The sequence below is a fragment of the Balaenoptera musculus genome, chromosome 3, assembly GCF_009873245.2.
Source record: "Balaenoptera musculus isolate JJ_BM4_2016_0621 chromosome 3, mBalMus1.pri.v3, whole genome shotgun sequence".
Taxonomy (NCBI): domain Eukaryota; kingdom Metazoa; phylum Chordata; class Mammalia; order Artiodactyla; family Balaenopteridae; genus Balaenoptera; species Balaenoptera musculus.
This window is the reverse complement of record NC_045787.1, coordinates 9,046,064-9,057,874: the sequence shown is the minus strand read 5'-3', so window position 1 is coordinate 9,057,874 and position 11,811 is coordinate 9,046,064.

The following is an 11,811-nucleotide window of genomic DNA, read 5'->3' as shown; positions in this document are numbered from 1 at the left end:
CTCACCGAAAACTAACTGGAGAATGACAGAAAGACTTCTGTACAACCAAGGCTGCAAGAAAGATACACACATAATCAGGTGTGAAGGGAAGAAAAGCAATTAGCTTGGGACCTGTTCCCCTGGGAGGGGATGCAGAGGAAAAGGGAAATTACACAGGTAGAGACCCAACCTGAGGAGTTAGCAGTTTGAGCCACAGATTGGATGCCCCAGTCCTGGCATCCTATGTGGGGAGACAAGCCCCCTTGGCTGGTTGGAGGACTGCTGGGACTAATATAAGGGCTGTGGGAAGCCTGGACTCCACTGATAAGGAACACACGCACACAGGCTTGCCTCCAAGGCAGGGCAGAGAGAGGTCTGCTCTAGTGGCGGCCGGGTTTCCTGCAGCAACCTCTCCATGCATCCCAGCCCTAGCCAAGAGAATGCTCCAGCCCTGCTCACTCCACGTCACAGCACAGCACTGGATCTGAGGCAGCCACAACTAGAGAAAATACCCAACTGGGAAACAGGTGACCCAGTCCCAGGGTGGGGCTTAGGTGGGGCGGCAGTGGCCATTGTTGGCACTTACTTGAGCAGTGTTTCAGAAGCCACCCAGATCTCTCACGGCCTCTGCTCCTCCACAGCTCACCCTCTGATACATGCTGAGAGGCCATGTGGGCCCCGTCTGTCCTGCAGAGTAATTGCACAACAGGGTGGGGGTGGTGGAGGCTGGGGTCTGACTGGCTGTGAGCAACAAAGGGGACTTTCACCCAAAGTTGTGTCTGAGCAGAGCTGTGGACGCCTGCACAGGCAATGCATTGGACCTCTGCAGCTGACAGGAGCCAAGAGCTTACATGGGCTCCACTTGCTTCAGTACTCCCTACTTCTGGGGCAAGACTCCCAGTGTGGAGAGGCGGAAAAACACACACTAAAAGGCAACAGAGCCAGCTCGGGCCCAATCCTTGCCACTTCTATTTAACATAGTATTGAAAGTCCTAGACACAGCAATCAGATAAGAAAAAGAAATAAAAGGCATCCAAACTGAAGGGAAGAAGTAAAACTGTCACTGTTTGCAGATGACATGATACTTTATATAGAAAACCCTAAAGTCTCCACCCAAAAACTATTAGAACTAATAAATGAATTTTGCAAATTTGCAGATACAAGATTAATATACAGAAATGAGTTTCTTTTCTATATACTAATAATAAAATATCAGAAAGAGAAAGTGAAAAACAATCCTGTTTAAAAATCACATCAAAAAGAACAAAATACCCAGGAATAAACTTAACCAAGGAGGTGAAAGACCTAAACTCTGAAAACTATAAAACGTTGATAAAGGAAATTGAAGATGATACAAACAAATGTAAAGATATCCCATGTTCTTGAATTGGAATAATTAATATTGTTAAAATGGTCTTACTACCCAAAGCCATCCACAGATTTAATGAAATCCCTGTCAAAATACCCACAACATTTTTCACAGAACTAGAATAATCCTAAAATTCATATGGAAACAAAAGACCTAAATTGCCAGAGCAATTTGGAGAAAAAAAGAACAAAGCTGGAGGTATGACCCTCTAAGACTTCAGACTATAGCACAAAGCTATAGTAATCAAAACAGTATGGTACTAGAGCAAAAACCAATACATAGATCAATGGAACAGAATCAAGAGCCTAGAAGTAAACCCACACACCTATGGCCAATTAAAGAAGGCAAAATATGCAGTGGAGAAAAGACAGCCTCTTCAGTAAGTGAGGCTGGTAAAACTGGATAGCTATATGTAAAACAATAGGATTAGAACATTTCCTCACACCATATAAAAAAATAAACTCAAAATGGATTAAAGACCTAAATGTAAGACCTGAAACCATAAAACTAGAAGAGAACATAGGCAGAGCACTCTTAGACATAAATCAGAACAATATATTTTTGGACCTGTCTCCTAAGGCAAAAGAAATAAAAACACAAATAAACAAACGGGATCTAATTAAAAGTATAAGCTTTGGCACAGCAAAGGAAACCATCAACAAAACAAAAAGACAACCTACAGAATGGAAGAAAATATTTGCAAATGATATAACTGACGAGGGGTTAATACCCAAAATACATAAACAGTTCATACAACACCAAATCAAAAAACAGCCCAATCAAAAAATGAGCAGAAGACCTAAATAGACATTTTTCTAAAGAAGATATACAGATGGCTAACAGGCACATGAAAAGATGCTCAACATCACTAATTATTAGAGAAATCCAAATCAAAACCACTGAGATATCACCTCACCCCTCTCAGAATGGCTGTCATCAAAAAGTCTACAAATAACAAATGTTGGAGAGGGTGTGGAGAAAAGGGAACTCTTGTACACTCTTGGTGGGGATGTAAATTGGTGCAGCCACTATAGAAAACAGTATGGAGATTCCTCAAAAAACTAAAAATAGAACTACCATATGATGCAGCAATTCCACTCCCGGGCATATATCTGAAGAAACGAATAAGTCAAAAAGATACATGCACCGCAATGTTCATAGCAGCACTATTTATAATAGCCAAGGTATGGAAGCACCCATGTCCATTAACAGATGAGTGGATAAAGAAGATATGGTATACATATACAGTGGAATATTAGCCATAAAAAAGAATGAAATTCTGCCATTTACAGCAACATGGATGGACCTAGAAAATATTATGCTTAGTGAAATAAGTCAGACAGCAAAAAAAATACTGTATGTTATCACTTATACAGGGAATCTAAGAAAATGAATATATATAGCAAAACAGAAACAGACTCACAAACTAGTCTGTAACAAACTAGTGGTTACCAGTGGGGAGAGGGAAGTGAGGAGGGTCATGCTAGGGGTATGGGATTAAGAGATACAAACTACTATGTATAAAATAGATAAGTGGGCTTCCCTGGTGGTGCAGTGGTTAAGAATCCGCCTGCCAATACAGGGGACATGGGTTCGAGCCCTGGTCTGGGAAGATCCCACATGCCACGGAGCAACTAAGCCTGTGCACCACAACTACTGAGCCTGCACTCTAGAGCTCATGAGCCACAACTACTGAGCCCGTGCTCCGCAACAAGAGAAGCCACTGCAATGAGAAGCCTGCACACCACAATGAAGAGTAGCCCCCGCTCACCGCCACTAGAGAAAACCCTCAAGCAGCAACAAAGACCCAATACAGCCAAAAATAAATAAATAAATTTATTTTAAAAATAAATAAAATAAAATAGATAAGCAAAAAGGATATATTGTACAGCACAAGGAATTATAGTCATTATCTCGTAATAACTTTTAATGGGGTATAAACTGTAAGAATACTGAATCACTATGCTGTACACCTGAAACTAATATATTACTGTAAATCAACTACACTTCAATTTTTAAAAAATAACAATAATAAAATTATCATGATCCCAAAGGAAGGCTAATAAGCAGAGTATAGGCACACCTCACAGATTTTCCAAGTTTGGTTCCAGACCACTGCAGTAAAGCTAATATTGCAATAAAGCAAGTCACAGAGGGGAAGAAAAGCAGGATAGGGCAGGGAAAGAAGCTCAGGTAGGACGTGGGCTTAGAGAAAGTCTAGAAAGATCCCTGGGGCTGTGGGGTACATGGCACATCCTAGGGTTGACCCCGCGTTGAGGCGAGGAGCTGGCTTTCCGTACCCTTTAGCAAACAGTCTTTGGCTGGGGTTCTCCCACGCTAGGGGTGTGAAAATTCTCCGCCAGGGGGCCTCCTGCAGCAAAAGCCAAGTATCACCATCCAGAGACAGGGCAGCTGGAGCTGTCAGCAGCCAACACTCACAGCAGTAGGGGTTCAGGTACACCACCTGGGAGGGGTCCAGGTGGGGCACCATTAGCATCCAGTGCAGACATAAACACCTACAGAGTAGGTACCTACTGAGGCAGGAAAAATGGAGAGATGGCTGGTGATGAAGGAGCAGCACCTCAGACAGTGATGAGAATTCTCCAGAAGTAGGAACAGATGAACTCAGCCCCCAACCGAAAGCATCTCTTTGTGACTCTCAGAGAGGAAGGCATGCGGGAGGGGTCAGCGCTGACAGGTCTCCTAGAATCTGTTATGAAATGAGAAGGGTGGACATCCTGCCACCTGCTGGCAGACGGCGCAGCACAAACGATGTGTAGGCTGCCGAGGGGTAATGGCTCCGGGTCTGTCTGTGAACAAAGAATCAGAAGAATTCAGATCCCCTGTGTGCAAAGTAGAATATCTATAGCCAAGAAACAAATGATCAAAGGGGTGAGTGGAACAGCGAAAGCAGAGAAGATGCAAAACTTCCCTCTGTGTAATTGACACGAAGAGGTAAAAAGAGATGAAACACTGGACTTTGCCGGGAGAGAGAGCAAGGCTGGACACAGCAAACCCCAAATTGCCAGGAACCTCAAATGAGGAGGCAAGGGCTCTCGCAGAAAAATAGATTGCTGCACGGAAGAAGGAAGAATTCAAATAGAAACGATGATCGTGTGTGTGTCGGGTGGGACTCCCTCGGCCTCTGTGTTGGGAGCTGCTACCACTGGCTCCTTCTTGCTCAGGGAAGGTGGAAAGCACTCAGCAAGCCGTGACTGCACGTGTATCACACACGTACACACGTAGGTGCGCACACATGGACGTACACACACACACGAGAATGGTCCCCCTCCTCTTTTCTGAGTCAAGCTTTGTCTCTTCTCCCCAAGAGAATGGCTTTGGGGGCCCCTCTGTCCCATAAAGACCTCCAGGTAAGCAGCTCCGAGGGCTTCTGCCCACAGCTCATGCCTCTGAGCTTAGGCACAGACCAAGGGCCTGGGTGGGAAACCAACCTTCCAAAACACTCCAGGTTGTTTTCTTCAACCCTCAACCCAGCACACAGCCTCTCTCCATTCTTTGCCCAACCTCAAAAATCCCACATGCAAATTAACTTCTACAGACCCCTCCGGGCTTGCTTGCGCTCTCAGGCCGTCAGTCTTGCCCAGATGCATGGAGATCCTAGGCCAGGGGGTCTCAAAGTGTGGTGCTTGACCAGCAGGGGCAGCACCTGGGAGCTTGTTAGAAATGCCGGTTCTCAGGCTCCACCCTAGATGTACCGTCAGCATCTCTGGAGTCAGGCCCAGGAAGCTGCGATTACAGGAGCTCTCCACGTGGTCCCTACGCTCACACGTGAGAATCGCTGCCTTCGTGTGTGCCTTCCGCAGCCACGGATGCACCCTCAGAGGACAAAGTCTCCGCCCTCCAGGAGTGATCTTGGGTCTTGGGTCAGCTTCCCCGGAAGCCAAGCCTGAGACAGGGAGCAGCTCTTGGAGGAAGGAGCGCTACATCCCGGAGAAGGGGCAAGGGAAGCAAACAGGGAGGTGGTCTCCATGGGGGTGGCCCTCAGCCGGACCCCACGGAGAGCTCCGGAGCATGAACAGCGTCCCAGAGCCGGTCCCATTCGAGGCAAGGAGGGTGGATTTGTCCCCATGCCACCGGGAGGCTATGAGCTGCCTCCCCACCAGGGCTGATGCCAAACCTTCTGGGTGCTTCCAGTTCCCAGGGGGCAATTCCCAGACAGGAGAGTGGCTCTGAGCCACCAGCAGCCCAGACTCAGAGCAGCGGGGGAACCGGTGCCGTAGAGGTGACCTGGGGGGAGTCACTTCTATTTAGCCCCCCTGGATCCTTGCAATGTCACACGCCTTCAAGATATCTGACCCAGTGACTGAGGAGAGGGCAGAGGGTCAGGAGTGAGGTTCCTGGGTGGATTCCTTTCCCAGGTTTGCTGTAACAAAGCAGCACAGACTGGGTGGTTTCAACAGCAGAAACTTACTCTCTCACAATTCTGGAGGCCAGAAGCCAGAGACCAAGGTGCCGGCAGGGCCACGCTCCCACCCAAGGCTTTCGGGGAGAACCCTTCCTTGCCTCTTCCTAGGTTCTGGTCCCAGCAGCCCTTGGCATTCCCTGGCTTGTAGATACAACACTCCAGTCTCTGCCACCTTCATCTCATGGCCTTCTCCCTGCGTGCCTGTGTTTCTGGATGTTCTTTCCTTTCCCCATAAGGACACCAGTCACTGAGTTTAGGGACCACCTTAATCCAGCATCATCTCATCTCGACCCTTAACTGCTTACACCTGCAAGGACTCTATGTCCAACAAGGTCATTTTTGTAGGTACCAGTGGCTAGGTCTTCAACATAGCTTTTAGGGGGACACAATTGAACCTACAACCCTGAGAATTGGGCCACAGAGGACTTAACGTGCCACAGAGGCCGCCACACACCAAGCCAGCCTCCAGGGAACTCTGTATCGGTCCCTTGAGCGGAAAGCTCCTAACAGACAACATTATAGCCAACTCTGAGAGGCTAAAAGAAGAGTCATCACCCAGGGGTCAATTGTCTAAAGAAAAAGCGCATTCGAACAGCCGGGAAAATTCCTTGTACTGGTTCTGCTTCTCGGTACAGTGGGTAGAGTTTGGCCCTTGCAAGAGCGCCAAAGTGCCAGCAAGGGCGGCATCCAATGACCGTCCCACACGGGGAGCCAGTCCGGGCACCTGGTGCTCGCTGAGCCAGATGTGACTGCGAAGTAGCCCCCAGGCGCTTTTCCTACCCAGTAACTATGCTTCGTCCTTTTCCTTTTTTTTTTTTAAACGTAATGGGAACTTTATTTTTATCTATTTATTTTTAAAACATCTTTATTGGAGTATAATTGCTTTACAATGTTGTGTTAGTTTCTGCTGTATAACAAAGTGAATCAGCTATACATATACATATATCCCCATATGTCCTCCCTCTTGTCTCCCTCCCACACTCCCTATCCCACCCCTCTAGGTGGACACAAAGCACCGAGCTGATCTCCCTGTGTTATGCGGCTGCTTCCCACTAGTTATCTATTTTACATTTGGTAGTGTACATATGTCCATGCCACTCTCTCACTTCGTCCCAGCTTACCCTTCCCCCTCCCCGTGTCCTCAAGTCGTCTGAGTCTTTATTCCTGTCCTGCCCCTAGGCTCTTCAGAACCATTTTTTTCTTTTGGCCTTTCCTCTACTAACACCAGACTGTGAGGTCGTGGGGAAGAGACGGCCCCAAAGAGGCAGCCAGATCAAGTCACCGGACTCCGCTTTGGGGAGCTCTGGGGTGAACTTCTGGGAATCCAGAGCAGAGGCATGGTCTTGGAAATCGCAATTCTCCGTCGTACGGTCCAGACAGGTGAGGGAGGAAAGGATTGTTGTCATTATTCCCAGTAATATCGAGAGCCCAGCCTGGGGGGACGCAGAGTAGAGAGCTCATCCACAGCACAGAGTGTGGACGGAGAGCCCTTCCTGGGTGGGAGCTGTGAGGCTCAGGGTAGGACAGCCAGCAGGGAAGGCGAGGGTGAGGCTCAGCCCCCCTCTTGAGACCAAACTCCCCCCTCCCCAGTAGGCTCACGACCCAAGAGCGGCACAGGCTTGTCTGAGCGTCTAGAGGGCAGCTGACTCCTCAGATGTCCTGAGCTACGTGGGATGGTTCTTGGAGCACAGAAGAGGAAGCCCCCCAAGTTGGAGTGGGGTGTCAGAAGAGCTGGTTGTTGAGAGTGGGCGTGTGAGGAGGGTAGGCGACTGTGCTCTGAGATCAGGAGCTGTGTGGGCAGCCTGAGCTGGGGACTGGATGCAGGGCGAGGCTGAGTCTGCAGAAGCTAAGCCAAGACCTGGGTGTGAACAGGTCCAGCGGTGATGACAGCTCAGCTCCACTGGATCAATCACAGAGGGTCCCCACTGTGGTCAGAAGTCCCACTGCGGTCAGAGGGTCCCACTGTGGTCAGAGGCTGGCTCCCAGACCAGACCTTTTGCCTCCTGGCCATGTTTGCTAGGACACAGATCACCCCAGGGGAAAAGGATAGGGGTGAATGGATTAGAAATCCTGAATTAACTATGTATTTCCCCCCCAAAAAAGATACTGAATTTTCAACCAGGGCTGAAAGAATTGCCGGGAATCGGCAAGATTAAGTTCTCTGCCATTAGCAGAAATGAAGCCTTGTGAGCTAAATTAAGCTCAATTATAAAACAATAAAGAAAGTTTCATGTCTGTACACTGGAGTTTTTATGGTTGTGAAATTTGTACCCACCATACGAGAACTGTAATTGCAATGCAAAGCAGTATGTGATATATGCTGTATCAATTGTAGAAGCAAAGTGTTTTATGATTTCAAAGAAAGGAGAAAGCATACCTACTGGAGTTTTAGAACCTGTCTCTGTTTGTAACTCAGCCTGTTCATTTTATAGATTGCCTGACACCTTTCCTCAAACCCAGCTTCCCAAAACTATATTAGTTATGATTCTTTCTGCTGCAAGTGACAGAAACCCTAACTCAAACCAGCTTAAGAAAAGGAAAAGGACTTTATTTGCTCTCAAAACTGAAGAATCCAGAGGGAGTTCTTGCTTCAGGTATGGTTTGATCCAGGCTGAAATCAAATGATTTCTTTGGGTTAGAGCTCTGTCTCTGGATTTCTCAGTTCTCCTTCCTTGATGTTCAGTTCATGCTCAAGCCCCATGTGCTCACAAGCTATCTGTCACAGTTCCAGTCTCATTTTATGCCAACAGGAAAAGGAAGTATGCTTCCCTGATAACAACAAAGGCCTGGGAACTGAATACCCTTAGCTGCGGTGGGTGGGATTTGTGCCATGTGACCATGAGGAAGCCAATCACTCTGGTCTGAAGGCTGGAAAGTGCTGATTGGTAACACATGGAATAAGCTTGTCTCAAAATGCATCATCAGAGAATGGGAGCAAAGGTTCCCAGAGGGCAAGGAGAGACAGCTGGGGGCCAAAACAATAAAGGTCCAGCATCCTGTCTCAGATTGCAGCACACAGTTTGGTTGCTTTCCCTTCCGACGCAGACAGACTGTTCCTGAGGCTGGGAAACATTCTGCTTGTTTTCCCATCACAGAGTCACAGAATCGTGAGCTCGATGGGCTCTTTGGATTAGTTAATGTCATTGGCTTCAAATAATGTATACCAATGTCTGTCTGTTTGGGCTGCTGTAACAAATACCATAGACTGGGTGGCTTATAAACAACAGACATTTTTCACTCACAGTTCTGGACGCTGGAAGTTCAAGATCAAGTTAGCAGCAGATGTGGTGTCTGGTGAGGACCTGCTTCTCTCTGTGTCCTCACATGGTGGAAGGGCAAGGGATCACTCTGAGGTCTCTTTTATAAGGGCACTAATCCCATTCATGGGGGTCCCACCCTCATGGCCTAATCACTTCCCTAAAGCCCCCACCTCCTAACACCATCACCTTGGGGTTTAGGATTTTAATATATGAATTTTGGGGGGCACAAATTTTCCGACACAAATATTGGGTGCAAGTTACCTTCAGAGGAAAAAAAGCAACATACTATCAAGCCACAGAGGGGGTCTCATAGACCCTAAGAAAGAATGGATTTGCATCCAGCCTCAGAAAGAGATGAAAGCAGGCCCTGGAAAACCAGGAATGCAGGAGGTGCCCCTCTGTTTTCTGTCCCTCTTTCTTTCTGCATGCCTAAGGCAGTCTCTTTTCTCATTTCCATCAGAGCTTTGTCCACTTCTGTCTGCACTGTGAAAACAGCCCCAGCCCCAGTGGTAGAGGATATTTGGTACCTGGGGCTGTCTTTCCCCTCTTATTCTAAATCCTTGACTCCACACCTGGTTCCAGGTGAGCCACGGTCAGAGCATCACATTTTCCCAGCCGTGAGGATTGACTCAGCTGCAAGCACGTGATTCAAGCAAAGCCAATGTTGATGAGGCTTCAGGGGAAGAAGGGTGCACTCTTCCCCACGGACTTGAACTTGGGAGTTGTAAGCTGGAGCTGCTGCAGCTTTCTTGGTAACGTAATCTGGGATTGCACCATCCAGAGAAAACAGAGTCAAGTAATGGAGACAGAATCTGGGTCCTGTTATGATGTTCAGGGTCCTGGATCAAACTAAACCTCTATTGAGTCCTAGCTTTAGACTTTTCAGTTATAGAGTCAATAGATCCCCTTCTGCTTAAGTCAGTTGAGCTAGATTCCAGCCACTTGCAACTGAAATAATTCTGATATACAGTATCCATATGTTACTGTTTGTATTAGTCTGTTCCGGTTGACATAACGAAATACCACAGACTGGATGGTTTAAACAACAGACATTTATTTTCTCACAGTTGTGGAGGTTAGAAGCCCAAGATCAAGGTGTTGGTTTCTGGTCCAATGAGACGTCTCTCTCTCCTGGGCTTGCACATGGCCTTTCTCACTCTTGCCTCACATGGCCTTTTCTCTGTGTCTGCATGCAGAAGGAGAGAAATACCTGGTGTCTCTCCCTTTTCTTATAAGGCCTCCAGTTCTATTGGATTAGGGCCGTACCCTTATGACCTCATTTAACCTTCATTACCCCCTTTAAAGGCTCTATCTCCAAATACTATCACATGGGGGATTAGGGCTTCAACATACAAATTTTAGAGGGACACAATTCAATCCATAATACCATTTTAGTAGCATACGTAGAATGAGTATCTCTTAGTAAAATCCAAGCTTCAAGGAAAAGAATCTTAGTAGCCCAGCTTGGGTCATGTATCCATACTTTGCCCATCCAACTGTTGCTGGAGAGTTTTGTAATGCCATCATGGGTGTGGGCATTTCCAGCAAAAGAAGGCACCATTGGAAGCCAGGCAGATGTATGCCATATGCAATTTGTCCCAATGCACCAATGCTTAGATGTCTTCCCTGAACCTGGGGTAAAGAGTACTTTTACCTACTTGGTCTATGTTCTCAGCATATTGATGAGTCTTGCTAGGTCTAGGACTAAGAATATAATATATTAGGTTGTGTAAGGCCATCTCTCTTTAAAGGCACCTCCACTAGCAGAGAATATGGTTGTCATTCTTTGAAGGGTTGCCACGTTTTACTCTGAATCATTAGCATGTTGTCCACCAGTGTCCCTGGCTTCCTCGGCCTCCTCCTTGGTGAGGAAGCTTTTCAGTTAGCACATGATGGGATCCCAGTTACGTGCAACTAAATACTACTGATGGAGGGGCCTCTTACATCAGCCTCAGGAATTGTGGAGGAACTACAGAGTCTCCCTCAAGTTTGCCCCTCCCAGTACAGGTCTACTGTGCAGAGTGGGCCTTTCAATGGTCAGGTTCCAAACACACTCCACCATGAGTAAACATGTAGATCTTTCAGCAGAAGTCCTCATAGGTTAATTGGATTTGTTTCTCATCTTGTGTTATGGACTGAATGTTTGTGCCCCCACCCCCAAATTCCTATGGTAAAGCCCTAACGCCCAATATGATGGTATTTGGAGGTGAGGCCTTTGGGAGATAATTAGATTTAAATGAGGTCATGAGGGTGGGGTCCCTAAGACGGGATTAGTGTCCTTAGAAGAAGAGGAAGAGACCAGAGCCCTCTCTCTGTCATGTGAGGACACAGCAAGAGGGTAACAGTACAAGCCAGGAAGAGGGTTTTCAGCGGGATCCCACCATGCTGGCACCCTCATCTTGGACTTCCCAGCCTCCAGAACTGTGAGAAATACAGTTTGTTGTTTAAGCCACCCAGTCTATGGGATTTTGTTACAGCAGCCTGAGTAGAAGATATCTCGCCTAAAAAATTGGATGAAAAACATCCAAGGAATGAAGAGAAGGAAGCAAGCCTTCTTCTTAATGTGGATATTTGCTGGGTCCAATGTGGATATAAATCTATTCTTAGATACTTGGGGAAGTTTTTCTCAGACACAGCTTGCATTCAAAGGTTCTTTACATCATCAAAATGTACTCAGATTTGCAAATCAGTGAGGACTGCGGCAGTACAAATGTAAACAGGGAACAGGTGCAGGATGCTGTGGATGACAACCAGAGGCAAGTGTCTGCACGGCATTG